We start from the raw sequence: 19965 nt of genomic DNA, 5'->3' as shown, positions 1-19965 counted from the left end.
TGCAGTGAAACTACAATTTCTCAAGATTGAGAAGAATTAAGGCTAAGTTTAGTGGGATCATAACTTAAAATCACCCAATTAAATAATTTTCTCCGGGTTTGCGTGGCCGTTTGGATGGCTAGACAGGCAGAAAGAGGCATCGTTTACCTGAGACAGTACGCTGTGAAAAGAATTATTCCAACTCTGATCATCTCGATGTAAGGAAGAGAAATATTTTCATATCGAAATTTTTCCGTTTCGTGCCCAAGGTGTAAAACCTACTCTGAAACATAGAATGTCTAAAGAAAAATTTTTGGGGGACATTTTAGCCCTTGTCATTTTTTAAAAAATAGTTTAATGGAATTGAAGTAAATACCTGCCATGCGATATTTATCTGATGAAGAAACGCAATGTTATGGAAATGGACATTTCTGTTTTGCTATCTTTTGTTGTGAATCAAAGGGATAATTCAACCTCCATCTTTGCACTGATCAGATTCTTTCTGATCGCCCTCTCTCAAAATATCAACATTATAATTGTTTTTTGTTTTTTTTTTTTTGTTTTTTTATTATGATAGAAAAAAAGGAATTGTCTTTTCCTATTTGTTGATGCAAGTCGAATCATAATGTACTTTGGATCGATCAGTATACCAGAACTTTTACTTTTCTGCCGCATCGTGGATGTTTACTACAATAATCAAGTTGTATTTTTTTACTTTTTGTAAGCTCCTCCATGTCTTGAAAACTCATTATTTATGGTTTCATTTATGAAATAAAAATTAAAATTTAAAAAAAAGCACACTTTTAGATTGCGTGCCATTTTTCACAAATAGTTCATTCATTATTAACAAAAGTTATTTAATTTTGACTCGGGATTATACAGTTTTAATTCATAAAATAACGTTAAATTATTTTAATGTATTTTTTAAGCTTCAGTTTAAATTGTTTACTCACTGCAGTAAAAATGATGATAGTTTTTGGCTAAGTAAGAATCTTATATTTGATTATCCGGGAATTTATAATTTTAATAATGGCACACTCTTTAAACTTTAAATATTAAATTACCAACGGAGGTGAAACAGAATTTGCCATGCAATGTTTCTCCTGCGAAATTACGTCTTCATAATCAATTACCTTAGATCAACGATACCGACCAAATGGTGAATAACGCCAAAAACATTAAGAGTTACGTCGCATGTTAGAGCTAAATTTCAAAACAAAGCATACACTGTTAGAAAGTTTGGAGAGTGTTCAATCATCATATCGTTTAAAATTACTGCAACTTTGATATGGTGTTAAATTTAATTACATAACTTCACTTCTTAAACACGATTACATGATACTATAGATCAACTTGAACAAAAACACTTTAACTCCTTATTAAGGAGGTCACTTTAACCCCTTATTAAGGATGCAGTAAATGCACACCGTATTATGGTCCACTATAATATCACTTAAAATTCTCGGCAACCTAGATATGGTGCAAAGTTGCCCTATATTACCTTACTTCGTAAACGCGATTACATAACATTATTGTTAAACTGGAACGAAAACATTTAACTCTATATTAAAGTTGCAACTAATACGCACTATATTATGGTCCACCATAATATCATTCATATTTGCTGCCACCTAGATATGGTGCAAAGTTGAACTACATTACCTTACTTCGTGAACATGACTACATGATATTATAGTTCAACTTGAACGAAAACATGGTTCATTTTAACTACTTATTAAGGTTGCAGCGAAATGCGATATAAATGTTATTATGGTCCACCGTAATATGATTCATATTTGCTGCAACCTAGGTATGATGCTAAGTTGGACTGTATTGCCTTTCTTCTAAAAGGTGATTACAGAACGGTATGGTTCAACTTGAACGAAAACATGGTTCTATTTAACTCCTTATTAAGGTTGCAGCGAAATGCGATATAAATGATATTATGGTCCACCGTAATATGATTCATATTTGCTGCAACCTAGATATGATGCTAAGTTGGACTGTATTGCCTTTCTTCAAAAAGGTGATTACAGAACGGTATGGTTCAACTTGAACGAAAACATGATTCTATTTAACTCCTTATTAAGGTTGCAGCAACGGATCGTATCGCGTCGTATGGTTCAAAACTGAACTAATTTCTGTTAGAGTGTAGAACAAGCTCTGCTGGAAATGAGAGGAGTATATGGGTGGTGTCGGAATGTTCTCTTTTGACAGTTGAAAGCACGTTCTGTCTTCTAGAAAGAAAAAAAATTACAGAAGGAGGTTTAAATTTAGCCTACTTAAAAGGAAGGTGCTTTTAAGAGGAGGGAGATACTGAAGAGAAAGCGGTCGTCTCACACTTCGGTGAGCAATAACTTGCCAAGCGCAAAATTCTACTTTCAGATAACTGTAAGAACTGATAAAAGTAGAAAACAAATTTCTTTGTGCTTGTTTTCTCGTGTTTACAGAGCTAAAAGCTGTCCAAGTTTCTTTTCGTCTGACAATTTTAGTGTCTCAATAAGTTCTAAATAAACAATGTTAAGAGTTCACTCAATGATTTAGTGGAGCCGTATATCTTCAATGATTAAAACATTTCTCATTTGAATAATCAGGTTAAAATTTATAATACTTTAAGTTGATAAATAACAAGTTGATAGACACATAATTACAAATGTAGTTCGTAAGAGTTCTTAGTCAGCAGATTATTTTATTTTAACCGTAGAATCAGGTTTTTTACCTCAGGGTCTTGTTTCTGTGAATTTGTAGACGTGTTTTTGTAAGAGGAAAGAAAGAAAAAATAACTATCCCTTTTAAGGAGTTGCATAATTTCAACATTATGAATTAACGACGTCATCAACTCCGTTTTGCATTCGAAAAATTTTGAGAAGGGTCCATTTTTAAAATGAAAAATTTTGTGAAGATTCTGTTAAGTTAAAATATTTTTTGAAGGATCTGGTTTAAAGACAAAATAATTTCTGAGGAGTCTGTTTTTAAAATATATTTCCTGAAGAGTCCACTTTACAAAAAAAAATTTGTGAAAGGATTTGTTAACGGATTCAAATTCCTATTGAAATGACCCTAGAAGAGTATGCTGTTATGATATTATATTTTGTGAAGAGTCTGTTTCAAAGAAAAAAATATTTCTGAAGGGGTCGTTTTCAAGGAGGTAAAATATTTTGTGAAGGGTTCGTTTTAACTATAAAATAATTTTTTTAAGAATCCTTTTTCGTGATAAAATATTTTGTGAAGAGTCCGTTTTAATGATAAAAACGTTTGTGAAGAATATGTTAACGAACTGAAATTTCTCCTAAAATGAACCCTCAACTCTCGATAATATATTTCGTGAAGAGTCCATTTAACGATAAAATAACTTCTGAAGGGTCGGATTTTGCGATAATATTTTGTGAAGAGTCCGTTTCAATGATAAGAAATTTTGTGAAGGATTAGTTAATCGGACCCAAATTTCTCCTAAAGTTTCCCCTGATGAAAGGGGAATTTTAATTCGAAATGATTTTTCAATATTAATTTTAATTTTCAGCATTAGTCTAGAAATTTTTTTAAAAAATTTTTTAATTTTGAAGTAAAGTTAGTTTTGAAGTTAACTATATCGTTATCTTAATAGCATAAATATTAATATTTCTCAACATTTTCCCGTCACTATTTAAATCATTAACCCTATAACCTTCACTATTTTTAAAGCACTTGAATTTTAAAGACAAACATGTTATGGTTGTCTGTAAGTAAAGAATATTCATTTTATAACGTAAATTTCTTAACAAGTCGATTTTCAACTATTTTAAGGTGGTTATCTAATAGCAAATAAAATAATTTATTTTCACTCAGTGTTGCCGACGAGCTGCGCAACATATCAATATATCGTAAAATATCGATATTTTTCAATCATTGCAATAACAATATTGAAATTTTTTTTCTCATCCATCGATGTATCGTGAATACCCTATCTTACAATAAAAATCAAACATATGATAATTATAGAAAACAATAATATCATGATGATCATCAGAAACGATAAGATATCGAAAAAAATGATAATATTGCGAGTAATATAGACAACAATACAGAATACGATAGTTTTGTGGCTATTGGAAACAACTATAAATCTCGAGTACGATAACAAAATGTCGGGCATTGTCAGATATTCATCGCAATTTTTTTTCTTCCTGAAAAGTTTGATATTTCCAAAGAATATATCACAATATTTAAATTCAATAATCAACGAAATATTACTCTTCGAATAATGATCAACCTTAAGATGATTTTTTGTCTTATTGACTATTTAAATAAAACCACAACCAATTAAAACACAATTAAAAGCGAATTAATCGATCTTAAATTCCACAACATAGTCGACATATGGACACAAATAATAATAATCAATCACCTTAAAAACGCAATCAATTCATTGTAGTCTTTGGAAACGAAATAATACATTACAGGTCTCAATTTCACTAGTTCCTACGGATGAATTAGCGAATAATCAACCGATCGAAATAATTGATGTAGATCGGTTAGAAAATAAATTGAATACTCACGTAAAGTTCGCTGACTTAACCGGTCGTTGGGCGGTCTTTTCGCGGCAAGTCAAAACGTTCTCCCTACATTCAATGATACAACAAGAAGTACGGAACAAATAGTTGGTCCTTAGCCGTGCGTCAGCGTTCAGGCGCAACGCCTACGGATTCATCGGTGACGTCAGCGGTTGGATGGTTTGACGCGATCCCTACAAAATATTGAATGAAATGCGGCAAGAAAGTCTTTGTTTGAAAATGTTGAACATGATGACTGTGTAAACATTAAAATTGAGTAATGATGTTTTATGGTTTGATGAAGTAAAAATAAAGTCACGTGACAAGAAAGCAGATCTTCTGTTGAAATGTCCAAGAATAAAAAGATGCTTGTTCGACAGCAAGTTACAACTTAAGGTTGTTGCCTCTAATCTTTAATGCGTAGCATATTAAGTATAAAAACACATTTTCTTTTATAATGCTTTAGCTAAAAAATATTGAAAAAAAAATTATTAATTTTATTTGGTAATTTAGAAGTTTTTAGCTGCTGATGTAAAATTTATTTCAATATTTTTCATCAGTTAGTGTGAAACTCTCTTAATACTTTTCATACGTTGAAGTAAAAATGTTTTTTAAACCATGAAATGAATTAGCTTATTGAGATTTTCTTTTAGCAAATTATTATAATATTTGATTAAATCTTTAAAAAAACACAAAAATCGGTTTAAAAAAATTGGTAAAGTTATAAAAAACATTATCAGAAAGCTTTTGCCTGATGAAGTTGTAAAGTGATCATCTGTGATTGTTTTGAGTAGAAAAAAAGTTCCTAATGCATTTGGCAATAAGCAGTCAATGCAACCTTGGAGAACCTGTTGCCTTACAATTTAAATTTAATCTATTCATTACACGCATATATGTCTGAAATAGATAAGATAGCTAAGTTCTGTTGCTTGTACTTGTTTCAAAAGCACGTTTTACTCAATTTTTCTTTCCATCCGCAACGCTTTTTTTCTTCTTCTTCGAATTAAAGGAAATAAGAGAATCAGTAAAAAAATTTAACCTAAAAATGTTATTCTCAAATCGATTTGAACTTTAATGCACGAAATGACTTTAAGCTAAAAACTCATATGTAATATAATTCACGATTTCACTTTAATCCTGAAAACATAACTTTTTGATAATGTAAAATTACAAGATTTCAGGAAAAAATTTATGGAATGAGAGTTCATGCGTTTTCTTTAAACGTAAGATTAAATATAAAATTTTTTTTAAAAAAATCAAACAAATCACAACAAATTTAAAGTCAAAATTCAAAAACCGATCACGACTAGTATCGCTTATTATATAGATTTGTATAAAGAATTAATCCACATCCTCTAAAAATAAATAAATAAATAGAATAAAAATTAGAATAATTTTTTCCTGAAATGTGTTTTGTAAAGATTCAAATTTTATAAATTGCATGTAATTTGAAGTTTAATTTTATCATATTTCTTATCAAGAACACTCGTATGACATACATGTTCAAGTTGGAGACACCTTTTAGAACCCAGTTCAAAATTGGCTGTTAGTTAGGCGAGAAAATGGTATTTTTATATAATTTATAGCATTTTCGAAATAGACTGAAATTCATCGACATAGACAATTAGCTTTAAAATCTGCCTTATTAGTAAATAAAATCTCAGTTTGTTTGACGAATGACCCTTTTGTTGATTTGATTGACTTATCCTTGTGATAGATAGATTATTTCTTTTAGTTGTTATGGCGCAATAAAATTCTAACTTTTGTTATTCTCATTAAATTTGTATGATATCTATAAATCTATTATGAATTATTATACAACTCATTTCCTCAATACAATATATCTAGAGAGAGCCGGTGGTGGCACAGAGGATAGAGCGTTCGCTCTCCCAGGTTCGAATCCCAGTTCCGCTGACGTAAAATATCCTCACCGGTATTTTATTCTAGAGGATTCGGATCATGGCTTCGAATTCTCCAGCAGTAGGGCTAACCGTGATAAGTTTTCGTGGTTTTCCTTTCATATAACTCAGATGCGGGTTAGTTCCATCAAATAGTCCTCCACGAAGACTAGTTTGGCTTGATCCAAGAGTTCCCCTTTCTTCTGGGTTTGGTTCAAAATTGCAAAGCTACGGAGTTGCATTATAAGATATCTATTGATAGTTGTAAACTTAGGATTGGATCGGCTGCTCAACGCCGGTAATAAAATAAAATAAAATAAAAATTTAAAAAAACAATATGTAATAATATTGCATTATTCCTGAATACAATATAAAATAACATTATATTATGCAGTAATTATCATAATGTGTAGCTTAGAAACTATATAATGAGTCAGCTTTATAGTTAGTCGAAATTTCGACCCCGGTCGCTGATGAAAAAATGAATCAGTGGCGAATTTTTTATCTTATTAAATAACATAATTAAATTTTTTTTCTTTCCAAAACGTAAATTTGAAAGCTAGATGATGTACGTGGCTTTAAATCTGAACTATCTTAAATCAAGTACCGGGTAGTAAATCAAAAGAATAAAAAATGAGCAGATTACATATTTTTGGGGAAACGTCTTTCTCTTATTTTAAGACAGAAATTGCTTTTTTAATGTGTCAAAATTTTTTCGTTTTAGTTCATTTCGTAACGTTTTATTTAAACATAATGTAACTGTGATGCAATTTTATAAATGTGGCTTATGGAATGAGAAAGAAATACGCAGTTGCGGTTAGGAAATAAATTTCCCCATTCAAACATCATCAGTTAAATATTTTAAGAAGAAACTAAATGTCCTTGCTTCGTTGCAAATTAACAGCAAGTTATGTTATTTCATCCCTAGAAAATGCTATCGTTTTAAATATAATTTTCCAAAAACACTTTATTTAAAAAAAACTGAACAATTATGTTAATTAAATATTTTTATTTCAAATTTTCTAGATAGATCATATAGGATTGTTTCAACTGGATCGATCTAATAATTGATAAATAACACGAAAAACTGCGACATCAAACTCTCCTAATGCTCTCAATGCACAACAGACTGCGTATAACTGATTTTCGACTTCTCATGAGAGCATTTAAGGTGAAGACTAAATCGAGCTAAGAAGGATGAGTCCGGAACAGTAATGTTTTTAAACCAATATGAATGAAAGGAAACATCATGCACTTTGGTCTGAAAAAGAATCGGTCAAACAAACTGAATTATTAGGCAAACAGATATCTGTTCAAAAAGAACAAAAATTGTTCGATGTATGTGCATTATTGGAAGAAATGATTACAAAAAAAAGTTATATACCTGTAGACTTTTCTAAATTTTAATATTACAACATAAAAAGCTTTCTCACAAACAACACGTTACAGAGCAGGAGGGGGGAGGGGTTATGGAGGTTAAAGGTCTACTATTTCGTACCCACAGGTACGATTGTGGTCATGTCATCAGCATTGCGCACATGCCGTCTTTATTTCCTAGATAAGCTGGTATCTATCGATCTAAAAGCTAAGTGCGTTTCAAACCACGATTGGGGATGTAACTCCAGCTCTTCACAATCACTATTCAGTGCCCTAACCACTGAAGAGCACTCAATATACTTGAGCTTTAATTGTGCTGAATAAAACTATATTGATATAATTTACGAAAGGGATGCTATTACTCCAATCTATAGCATGCCGACACATGTCTGAACAAGACGTTATACCTCGAGAGAATTGCTGGATGGCAAATTTTGTTTTATCTACATTAGAAATTTAAAGTATAGAAAGGTGAGATAAGTAAACCAGGAGTAAGCCATAAAGTTTAAAATGCTGATTTTTTTTTTTTCAAAACGTCAACTTGATGAAAAGAAAGACCGAAATAAAGCAGTAGGGAAGTAATTCTATCAAAACTTGCTTGCATTTTAATATTTTGAAGGAAAAAAAAAATCTGCATTTAATATGATTTCATGTTTTATTTTTGATTTATTTGAACGCACATTTTTCTATATTTTAAATTACGGATAGAGGTGAAACAGAAGGTATCCTGAAAAGTTTTTCCACGTTATAGCATCCTGTTAACACCCAAGTTGAAAATATATTAGAATTCACAGAAGATAGTCGTTCAAAGATATTCATTCATATTCGAATTCAGCATTAAGCAGTAGGGAAGTAATCGTGCCGTAACTTGCTTACATTTTGATACTTTGAGAAAGAAAATCGGCATTTGGTTTATTCTCAATTTATCTGAATTCAAATTTTTCTACATTTTAAATTATCATTTTAGAAAAAATAGAATTTTGTCATAAAACGTTTTCCCGCAGTTGTGAACACCAAAGTTGAAAAGATATGCGAATTCACAAAAGATATTCATTCAAAAGATATTCATAGATATTCGCTGAAGTATTCATTCATATACGAATTCAATATTAAGCAGTAGGGAAGTAATCCTGCCATAAAGTAGAAAAGATATTCGAATTTACCCTGTGTAATAAGAAGAAACAGAATAATAACCATCGAATTTGAAATCGAACAAAAGCTGAACGTCAAAATATTATAGTTTTATCGTGAGATTAAAGTTGTTTGTTTAGAAACGCGTGCATCATCATAACTATGATTTCATCATCACAGCTAAAAATAGGTCGTTGAAATCCGTTCGCTTGATCTTAACAGATAAAAATATTATCGACGACAGATGAAAAAAGTGCTATATCTACAGCGATTCACTTTTCTGCAGTAACGGTCACTTATTTTCTTTACTAAAAAACATGCAACTAATATACATTCCATAGGTTATACTATTCTTAAAATACGAGATATTTGATTGTATAAAGAATAACAATTTAGAGCTTAAAAAGTTTATCGAAATTTTCTCGTCGAATTTAGTTCTTGAACAAATAATCTAGTTTGTCTCTAGTTGATTGAATTTGGAGGGGGGGGGGATGAGAAATAAGACATTATTTACGTAGTGGTGAAAAAAAATATGAATACCTGAAAATAAAAGGCCATTAAAAGAAATAGAGGAAAGAAATTTTGTCAGAAATTAATTTTAAAGAAATTTCGTAACTCTGCACAATTAAAGCAAAAATCTGTAGGAACTACAGGAAATTCATAGCAGCTGGCATCCCTTATATGTTATATTATGTTGGTCTTAAAGTAATTCCATTTTAGTAGAAATAAAGTACTTTTCAGGTTTAGAAAGATAAAGTCATTATTGTTCAATTGAAAAAAGACCCTATTAAAATCATTATTATTAAATATTAATTATTATTATTGTTATTATTATTATTATTAAATATTAATTATTATCATTAAATATTAATTATTATTATTAAATATTAATTATTATCATTAAATATTAATTATTATTATTTAATTATTATTAATATTGTTAAAAAATCTTTTCATAACATATTTTATTTCTTATTTCATTATTTTAAAATTGTTTTAAACACAATGCTTCAAACGCAGGAATCCTGACATTATGCATTAAATCTGTTGTTGGATGCTGTATTGTTATTATCTCTAAATATGTAAAAAAAAAAATTCTTTTTGCTTAAACACATTTTTATAATCAACAAGTTTTTATTTTTATTTATTTCTTTATTTTCTATTGCTTTGAATTTAAATAAAACAGGTCTGTTAACTAAAATACGACAGCCTGACATTATTCGTTAACAACCTAATAATACAACAATAATCTTTTTGTTTTTATGAGGAAAAAACCCTCCAAACAGAATTGTCTATTAAAAAATTTTAATTCTCAAACTTTTAAATTTTGTTTAAGTTCTAAATTATTTTTTTATAAGCAAACCTGTTAATCAAATACTTTTTTAAAAAAAAGTAATTTATGAAGACGAATAAAAAAAAAATTATATTAGGATTCTGAAAATGATGATTTACTTAGAAAAAGAAAAAAAACTAAAAATTTTTAAATAAAATTTTTATATTACAATTTTATAGTTATAATTTTACTTTTATAACGTTCAATTTCAAACTTTTCAAGCTATTTTGAAAGACAATACAAAACACTTTGATACTTATAATACCATTACTTTTTTTTACATTATAAAAAATTATGAGCAATATTTTGTAAGTAGTTAAAAACTTTTTGCTTACAGGAAATATGAATCAGATGTTTCCAAATACTTTAATATTATAAAACAAGATCTTAATATAAATCTCTAGCCATTTTTAAATCTTAAATGATAAGCATAATATTAACTTCAAACGCAGAACCGAAACAAGTTAAAATGCTTCTTTTCCTTCAATTGTTTTCTCTAAACTTGTAAACTACACAACAAAGCCTCCATGACAACAAAAACTAAGACATTACTTATTAACGTTTGTTATTTACAATCTGTTTCTAACAATAACTAAATCTATCTAGAATAAAACTCATTAATCATGCTACAGAAGAAAGATTAACAAAGCATCTCATAAACAAGTGTTCAGAAAAACCCGTCACCTAAGCCAACAGCCGCACTTAATTGTTCATATAACTAATTGAAAATAAAGATTAACCTAATTCAGCAATGATTACGATTTGTTCGTTTGTTTTATCGTAAAATTATGGTCTGTGATAGTAATGATTACCAGTAAACATGTCAAGGTTAAGCTAAGATCGATTTGATGTAGACGAATTGTTCTTTTTTTGTGTGTAGCGGTAATTCAACTCGTGCACTGTAAAAAATTACGGATTACGGTATAAAGTATTGAAATGGATTAATGGATTTTATGGTAAAATCCATTTTTACCAACACATGTTACGGAACAAAATTTCAGATACACAGTAATTTTTACAGTAATAATTATAGTAAAAATCATTGAATAATTCTAATTAAATAAATATTACAGAAAAAATTACGGTATAAAATTTTACGGATGATGCACCCGAAAATCCGGCACTTAATACATAATTTGATCTGGAATTCTTTACCGTGAGATACATTTTTTGTTCGTTGTAGGAAAGTGTAATTTAGTTGCAAAATTACTCAATGATTAAAAAAAATACTGTATTACATTTTCTAGGAAAAAATGTAAATTCTTTTTGTTGCTTTCATCGCATTTCTGCATGAAAAAAACTCTGGTAAAATTACCGCACAGTATGGTAATTACATTTCTAATTTTAAAAAGAAGAAGAAAAAAAACTATTCTGGTAATGAAAATTAAAATGGGCGATATCTAAACCCGAATTTTTCCGCTCATATGGTAACGATTACCGGAAATTTCCATTTTCCAAATTATAGTTCTTATTACCCCACTTGGGTGAAAAATAGAAAGCTGAAAATTTAATTTTACCGTATTAATAGTTTGCATTCCTCGCTCTAAGGTATCATTATAAAATTACTAAATGTTACCAAATTTTATCACACATCATAAAATTATATTTTTTACCAAAATCATGACCAAAGCGCTTCAGTAAGAATTATCGATCTTTCCGGTGGCCCTATAGAGCCTTAACCATATTCTGGCAGTTTTGACCATGTTTTTTTGTTTCTCGGTATGGATTTACAAAATTTTATTCTTAAAATAAATGTAACTTTTATTCTTAAAATAATGTAATAAATATTAATTTGTTTAAATAGCTTTAAAATGATAAAATTTTTAAAAATGAAAATAAGTGAAACATAGGGGTCTTTATGAAAATCGATCATTTATAAATATTAATTCATTTATAAAATTTAATAATCAATCATTAAACTTATAAAAGTTTAGCAATCAACCAATAATTTTAAAAATTTTAATAATCAATCAATCATTAATAAAATTTTAAATATAAATCATTTCTAAACTTTAAAAATAAGTCATTTATAAAATTACAGAAATCAATCATTAATAAAAATTTAATTATCCAATCAATTACCAAAAACTGGACTCAAATGTCCAAGCAACTAAATTGCAAAGAAAGATTAGCCTCATTCAACAATAATTACTGTTTGTTTTGTTTCCTTTTATCCCAAAATTATGGTCTTTGATAAAGATTACCAGATTATTAAAAGTGTCAAGGTTAAGCGAAGATCGATTTGATGTAACTGAATCATTCTTTTTCTTTTTTATCACACGTGTAGCATCTATTCAATTCATGTTTGTTATTTCTAGTCCCTGTAAGAAACCGAAATTTAACTATAAAATTACTCCTTGATTGTAACAGAAAATAATAGATTCTGTAGAAAAAAACATACTCATTACAGAAAAAAAACTGTTTAAAAAGAAATGCAGCTTTTTCTTCTGTTTTTAATTGTTACCCACAAGCTGCAAAAAAAAGAAAGAAAAAAATTTAAAGACTTTCCCCATATATTTGACGATATCTGAAATAAAAAAAAAAGTAGTAGCATTTACCTGCTTAAAAACAGTATCTGCTTAAAACAGTAATTTTTAAAAAGCAGTATTTTTCAGAGAAATAAACGGTTTTATTCTGTCATACTAGCTGACAGTTTTTTTTCTTTAAATTAACAGATTTTTTTTTTACCATGTCAAAATATAAAATCATTTAAATATATTCGTGTTCTTAATTTTATCGCATTTTTGTGTTTTACGTAATTTTTTTCTTAAAATGCATTTAATATTAATTTGTTTAATTGACTTTTAGGTCAGTAATGACACTTTTAAATTAATAAATAAAAAACTTAAACAGCTTTGAAAACGATAACAGCTTTGAAAGTGGGGGTAAGAAAACGGATTCTTTAAGAAAATCAGTTACAAGTATTAAACCATTTATAAAATTTCATCATTAAAAATCATTCATTTGTAACATTTCAATGTTTAATCGATAATTAATACAATTTTAACTATCAATTATTCATAAATTCTTATAATTATTATAATATACAATACATAAATTTCCTTTTTTAAAATTTCTGCAATCAATCATTTATAAAGGTTCAGCAATCAATCATTCATAAGATTTTAAAAATCAATGCATAATTAATTAAAATTATAATTAAAAAACATTTACAAATTTGTAGTAAAAATCAATCATAAAATTTTATCAATCAATAATTTATAAAATTTTAGAAATCAATAATTATTTTATCTTTCTAGCATACTCGAATTAAAACGCGTTACAAGAAATTTGGGTTAATAGCTCAATTGAAATCAACTAATTTAAAATCAAAATTTACGTCCAGTTTGTCCAAAAATTTCAAACCCAATGGAGCATACGATCGAGTAAACCATAACTTGACCAGAGTTACGATTCAATTTTTTATGTCTTAAGCTGCATATTCATTAAAGTGAATATTTTTTTATTGAATATAAATCTTTTTTTCTTCTAATTTTTTTAATAAATTATAAGGATTTGTTGGAGGGAAGTTTTTGTAATTTAATTAAAGCCTTCATCTTTTAGCTTTTAAATGCAATAAACTTACAGTAAAATTAGCATTCGTATATGCATTAAAAATAACGTTTCAATTCGAATACAACTCATCTCTGCTCTGTTTTGTTATTAATAAAAAAAGCTATTTTAACGTAAAATCCATTTTTACTGTAAAATATTACACCGTAATTTTTGCAGTAATATTTATCGTAAAATCACTGAAACATTCTAATTATAAATAAACATAAAAGTAAGAATTACAATATATCAGATTTTTCTATGTGGTAAAAATGGATTTTACGGTACCGGCACCCTGTAAAGTAAAATAAAAGCACTTAACTACCGGCACCCTGTGTGTCAGTACTTTGTACCGTATTTTTTTACAGTGTAATATACATAAAATTAGAGTCTTATAATTTTTTTTTCATGCAAAAGTATTCTGAAGAGGCAAAATATATCTATTTAGAATAAATATAGCCCAAACTTAAGTGCAAATAATTACCACCGTTCTATAAATAATGATTCACCTGACTATCATTTTTTTTCTTCTTTTTTGTCCTTTAATAATAAAGTTTTGCAACACAACCACTTAAACCTAAAAGACAAAGGCAACGCACGCTTTTCAAGAATCTACTTCTTAAGTTTAATCATTATTCACAATGATGAATGGAAATGATAAAAAAGAAACTTCTCTCAGAAATTTTTTTTCTTCTTGCGTATAACTGATAAAACATAAAAAAACGTGTAAGAAAACTGCGTTTGGGGACATGGTGGAACAGAAAACAATATGATTAATTTGGGTTTCTGGAATAACAACAACCAGGAGAAGCTGCTTCGTTCTCAACATTTTTCATTAATTTAGAATAAACATGATAAATTGCTACTCATCCGCATGTTTTGTTTGAAATGAATCGAATTACAAATTTCAAATGTTTTTAAAATGTGGGAAAAAAAGGAAAAATGGTTTTTCAACTGAAATCGATATTTCTTGGTCATGGTGGGAATTCAAATGAAGGTTAATGTACTCAAATGGTCACTAAGCTTTCATCAACTCCATATGTTATTATTTATTCAAGCCGGAGTTTAAGATTTAATAAATCTGCTTTTAGAAACAGCTGACGTTATTTTGCAATGTATCAGACTAATTGGAAAAAAAGTCTGAAGTTTTAATCAGCTGATATATTTCATGCTTATATAAAGTAGGATCACACAACGTTAGGCTAATTATAAAATGCATAATACCAGATTTATTCTTGCAATTTAAAAATAAACCCAGAGTAGTGAAGGTTTATTTTAAACAGCCTTAAAGTTTAGAGCAATAAGCCTCGGTGAATTAGTCAGATATTCTTCTTCCATTTCCTAACTACCCTGAAGGCATTAGGCTCATTATAATAAGTTTAAAAATATCAGACAGGTTAGGAAATACTGAAGACTGTCTCAATTAGTTTAGGGTGTTTTATTTTATTTTTTATTTCATAACCGGTATCAAACAACCGATCCATTTTTGAGTGAATGGCTATCAATAATTCAACAATACCTCGTAATTTTGAACAGAACCAAAAAGGCAAGCGAACTCCTGGATCAAGCATTGGGGCAAACGAGCCTACGTTGAGAACTTTTTGAAGGAACTAACCCTCATTCGCGTTACATGGAGAGGAAAACCACGAACATTGATTATGGTTAGCTCAACGGCAATGAGATTCATTCGAAAGCGAGAGCTCTATCTCCGGAGTCACCTAGCATCGAAATATATTGGCGACAATGACAAAAAGCGGAGTTTTTAATTCCGAGTGGGATTTTCTGAGATGGTTAAAGGGTTAAATAGCTCGCTTCCCAATGAGGTGATCCAGTTTCGAGTCCCAGAGATGTCATGTCGATACAAATTTAGCTCCCAGCACGCACCGACTGCAATGCTTACGCAAAATATCCTCAGTTGCAGTTGAATTTCGCAATGGAATCTCCTTGCCGTTGAGCTAACAGTGAAAGGTTTTCGTGGTTCTCCTCTCCAGGGTAAGCAAATGTGGGTAAGTTCCATTAGAAAGTCCTCCACAGAGGCTAGTTTGATCCGCAAGTTCCCTTGTCTTCTGGATTGGATTTAAAATTACAAGGCCACGGAGTTGAACATTAAAAGTCATAAATCCAAAAATGGGTCGACTGTTCAACATTAGTTATAAAATAAACTAAAATTAGTCTACTACATACGCACTCAAAATAATATTTGTAAACATGATTTAATAAAATTTAACAGCTACAATATTAAATTTGTTATTAAGTTTTTACCCTTAATAGATTATTAAGATTAAGGCATAGAAATGTTTACAATATATTTAAATAACAAATATAATTTGATTGAAATACAATTTTTGGAAGCCTAAATAATTATCTCATAAAATTTTACAAATTAATTTATTGTTAAATTTAATGATTCAATTCTTTAATTGTAATTTACTGCAATTTTTTTCTTCTTTATTATTATTTTTTATTATTATTATATTTTATTATTATATTTTATTATTATATTTTATTATTTATATTTTATTATTATTATTATAATTTTTTAAGATTTGTGAATTAAAATGTATACATTGCATTCAAATATTATAAAGAAGAGAACATCATTTTTGGAAGCTAGCATAATTTATCTTTCTTAAAGTCTTTCTTTTTAAGTCTGTTATTAACTTAACTTTTATTGCATCTAAAAGAATCAGAGATTATCTTATAAGATGTTTCAAAATTTAGAAATGGAAATTCAATTCAAAACTGAAAATACTTTTAGTTTTCAATTACGTAGCTTACTAGTAGTTTTCTTTGTGTTTTCATGAATCATGAATTTTTCAGAGATTTATAGATTTACTGTCATAATATATTTAACAGAAAATATAAATTAATTGAATGGCACTTTGACTAATTTTTTATTGTTAAATTATCTTACTTAATCTTCATTTGTTAAAAGAATGATACACTTCATTTGTAGATTAGCATGAAAAGTTGAATAAAAATATTTTTTTAAACTAAGTAATAATATGTTATTAAAGTTAAACAACTTCAATGGTAATTAATTTTATAATCTGTAACTCTCTTGGTATTTTTTAATATAATTTGACATTAAAATATACATATAAACTATTTAAGTTAATTTCTTAAATTAATTTATTTAAGGTTCAAATTTCAGTAAGTAAATTATATTATATTAATTAGATTACTTTAAATATTGAACACACTTCCTAAAATACATTAGAAAGATTAAGTAAAAAGTAATTTTAAAAAAAAATTTAAAATATAGCTTTGCAACAAAACACTTGAAATATAGTTTAAAAAAAATTGATTCAATATCATTAAATATGAGTAAATACAAGCTTAACATAATAAATTTTTAGCTTCATATTAACATTTCAAAACGAAAATGTTTTAATTACTAATTAAACAAGTACAAGTTTTATTTAAACAAGCAAAAATAAATAAATAAATAAAAATAAATATTAGTGACATCTACAAAAAGTTGTAATGTCATTTTTGTACATTCACAATGTTTAATTAAATGGAAAACGCGTATCTCAATTTTATATTTCGTTTATTTAGTTGAAATTGAAGTTAATATTTTGAAAAGAAAGAAAAAATAAACTGACTACATAAAGGGATGAAAAAATGAAAAAAAAAAATTATTAAATATAAACTTACTAATGAGTTTTATTAATTCATGAATTATTTTCTCAAAGGTATTAATTATTATTATTGTCATTGATTATTATTATTATTAAACGTGATACATTTCAACCTTTTTAATATTTATAATTTAGAAAGAAAGTGATTTTTTTCCTTTATAATGATGTCCCATGATATTTTTGTTAAATATTTTGTCATTTTGTCATTGAATTCCAAAATAGGGACCTTGAATTAAAGGGCAGAAGATCGTAAATATTTTTAAAATATAATTTATTAACGCTGAAATACAAGTGAAATATTTCCCAAGAGTAAAAAAATTTTATAACTGGCAAAGAAACATTTTAAATTTAAATAATTTCTTTCCTTTTTTATATTATATTTTAGAATATCAAACTAAGAAATTTGAGTTTTTTTGGAAATTAAGCTTAATGTTTTCCTTGTATGAAGTATTTCAAATATACAAAATATTATTAATTACGCATTCGTCGTAGTGCCTAAGAACTACTAAAGGAAAATCAAATAGATTAACTGTATCAACATTTCAAACATTTGTAACATGCAAATCTAATAACAAATTAATTTTTATTAAGTTAAACACTGAAGGAAAGCAATCCAGTGGGTTTCAGGTAATAACCGTTTCTATCTAAAACCTTGTAGTTTTGGACTCAAGTCAGGCAAGGAACTTTTTAGACAATAGAACAACTAACTTTTATGGTGGAACTTTTGAGTCTGAAACCCTGCCCACAAATCTACAAGATCAATCTATAACGACAATCTTATTGCTAATTACTAGGGAACCATTCACCACAATGGATAATTTGACCAGGAATCAGTTTACCAATAGGGATAGTTTGGCCCTAATTCCGTATGCCACGAATGAGTTTGATGCAGAATCCGTACAACTGTAAGAAATTCCGGTAAAAAGTAGTGGCACCTTGAGTGCATCATCCGTAAATTTTATACAGTCATTTTCACAGTAATATTATTTAAATTACAGTGATACACTAAATATTAGTTTAAAAAATTACGGTATATTAGTAAAAATGGATTTTTCGGTAAAAAGTACTTTTTACCATAATTTGATTCGGAATTTTTGCAGTTTTTACCACTAGAGATAATTAGATCCGGAATCCATATACCATTAGGAATAGTTTGACCCAGAATCCATATATAACTAGTTATGGTTTGATCCCAAATCCATAGATCACTAACGGATAGTTAGATCCAGAATCCGTACACAAGGGAAGGTTTGACACTGAATCAGTTTACCATTAGAGTTAGAGAGACTTTGGCCCAAATTCCGTGTACCACAGGGGATAGTTTGATCCAACATTGATTGATTTTAATTGATAATGCTAGTCGATAGTTCAAATTTGAAGACCATCCAATAATCGTATGTATAGTTTAGAAAAATAGTTTTACTCGCAGAATTCATTTTTTCCGACTTTTTGGAAATTCAGTCATTTTCCCTAATGGTATACTGATTTGATCCAGAATCCGTATACCACTAGGGAAATTTTGATCCAGAATCTGTATACCACTAGAGATAGTTTTATTTAGAATCCGTATACCACTAGGGATAGTTTGATCCAGAATCCGTATACAACTAGCGATAGTTAGATGTAGTATTCCTATACCTCTAGGGATAGTTTGATTTAGAATCCGTATACCACTAGAGATAGTTTTATTCAGAATCCATTTACTACTAAGGAGTTTGATCCAGAATCCGAAAAGTTTCACCGGTTTACGGAGCGAACCCTTTATTTCATGCGTGTGTCATCTTATTTTTTTATAAGCCTATTCGCATAAGTGTATTTCAGATTCTTACTTTTCTTTAGCGTCATTTTGTAATTTTTAAAGGAAAATTGACTTTTGTGTGAATTATCGATTTATCAAATTTCGTATCGTGACGTGATTTTTATAGTAAAACCAGTCAACTGGCAATTGCATTTCAATCACATAGCCAACTCGATGACATTGAAGTTTGAAATCATAATACTTGACGATATTTTAGATCAGCATTGCGAACAGTGCCGGTCTTATGTGGAACAATAATAATACAGAGTTAATCAGGTAATAATATGGTATGTAAGTTTAATACACAGTTTGGTCATACAATGTGTTAAGTAAAAAAAAACTTTAACTTCAGCTTGTTGTTGGCCAAAATGGTCAATTAGGTTAAGGTTACACAATTTGAGATTAACAACATGATGGTAGTAATGTGGTCAATATTGCGCACCGTCCACCTTTACTTCCCAGACAAGTTAGTACCTATCGATCTGAGGTTGGGTAAGCTTAAAGCCTCCGCTGAGAATAGAACTCAGATACTTCAGCCTTAGTTAAGAACAGATCAGTCTTTAACCACTGCGCACAATTGCGGCTTCACGCATTGAGTATATTCTACAAATTAAATGCACTACACAGCCGATGTCAGAAATCGGAGCTATCCATTATTGCAATACTTAGTATCATGAGTGTTAGAATCCCCTTGTCATAAGGCTAAGCGCTGGAGGTTTTCGTG

The 19965-nt window shown here is 28.6% G+C and overlaps 1 protein-coding gene across 4 annotated transcripts in view; it reads right to left on the bottom strand.

Annotated features, from left to right (window-relative positions):
- Window positions 1–19965, bottom strand: part of LOC107444455 (uncharacterized) — a 219828-nt gene that overhangs the window by 162060 nt on the left and 37803 nt on the right. The window contains exon 1 of one of the 4 annotated variants that reach the window (XM_087159802.1): window positions 4515–4652. The exons of 2 other annotated variants lie outside the window; for them this stretch is intronic. The gene's annotated coding sequence lies outside the window, so the exon portion shown is untranslated. Of the gene's footprint in view, window positions 1–4514; window positions 4653–19965 lie in introns of those variants that run through there. One more of the 4 variants, XM_043039086.3, reaches the window with a different exon arrangement.

This window comes from Parasteatoda tepidariorum, chromosome 3 (genome assembly GCF_982258835.1).
Source record: "Parasteatoda tepidariorum strain Cologne lab strain chromosome 3, Ptep-v5.0, whole genome shotgun sequence".
Taxonomy (NCBI): Eukaryota; Metazoa; Arthropoda; class Arachnida; order Araneae; family Theridiidae; genus Parasteatoda; species Parasteatoda tepidariorum.
The sequence above is the reverse complement of the archived record's forward strand: the minus strand, read 5'-3'. Positions and strand labels throughout refer to the sequence as shown.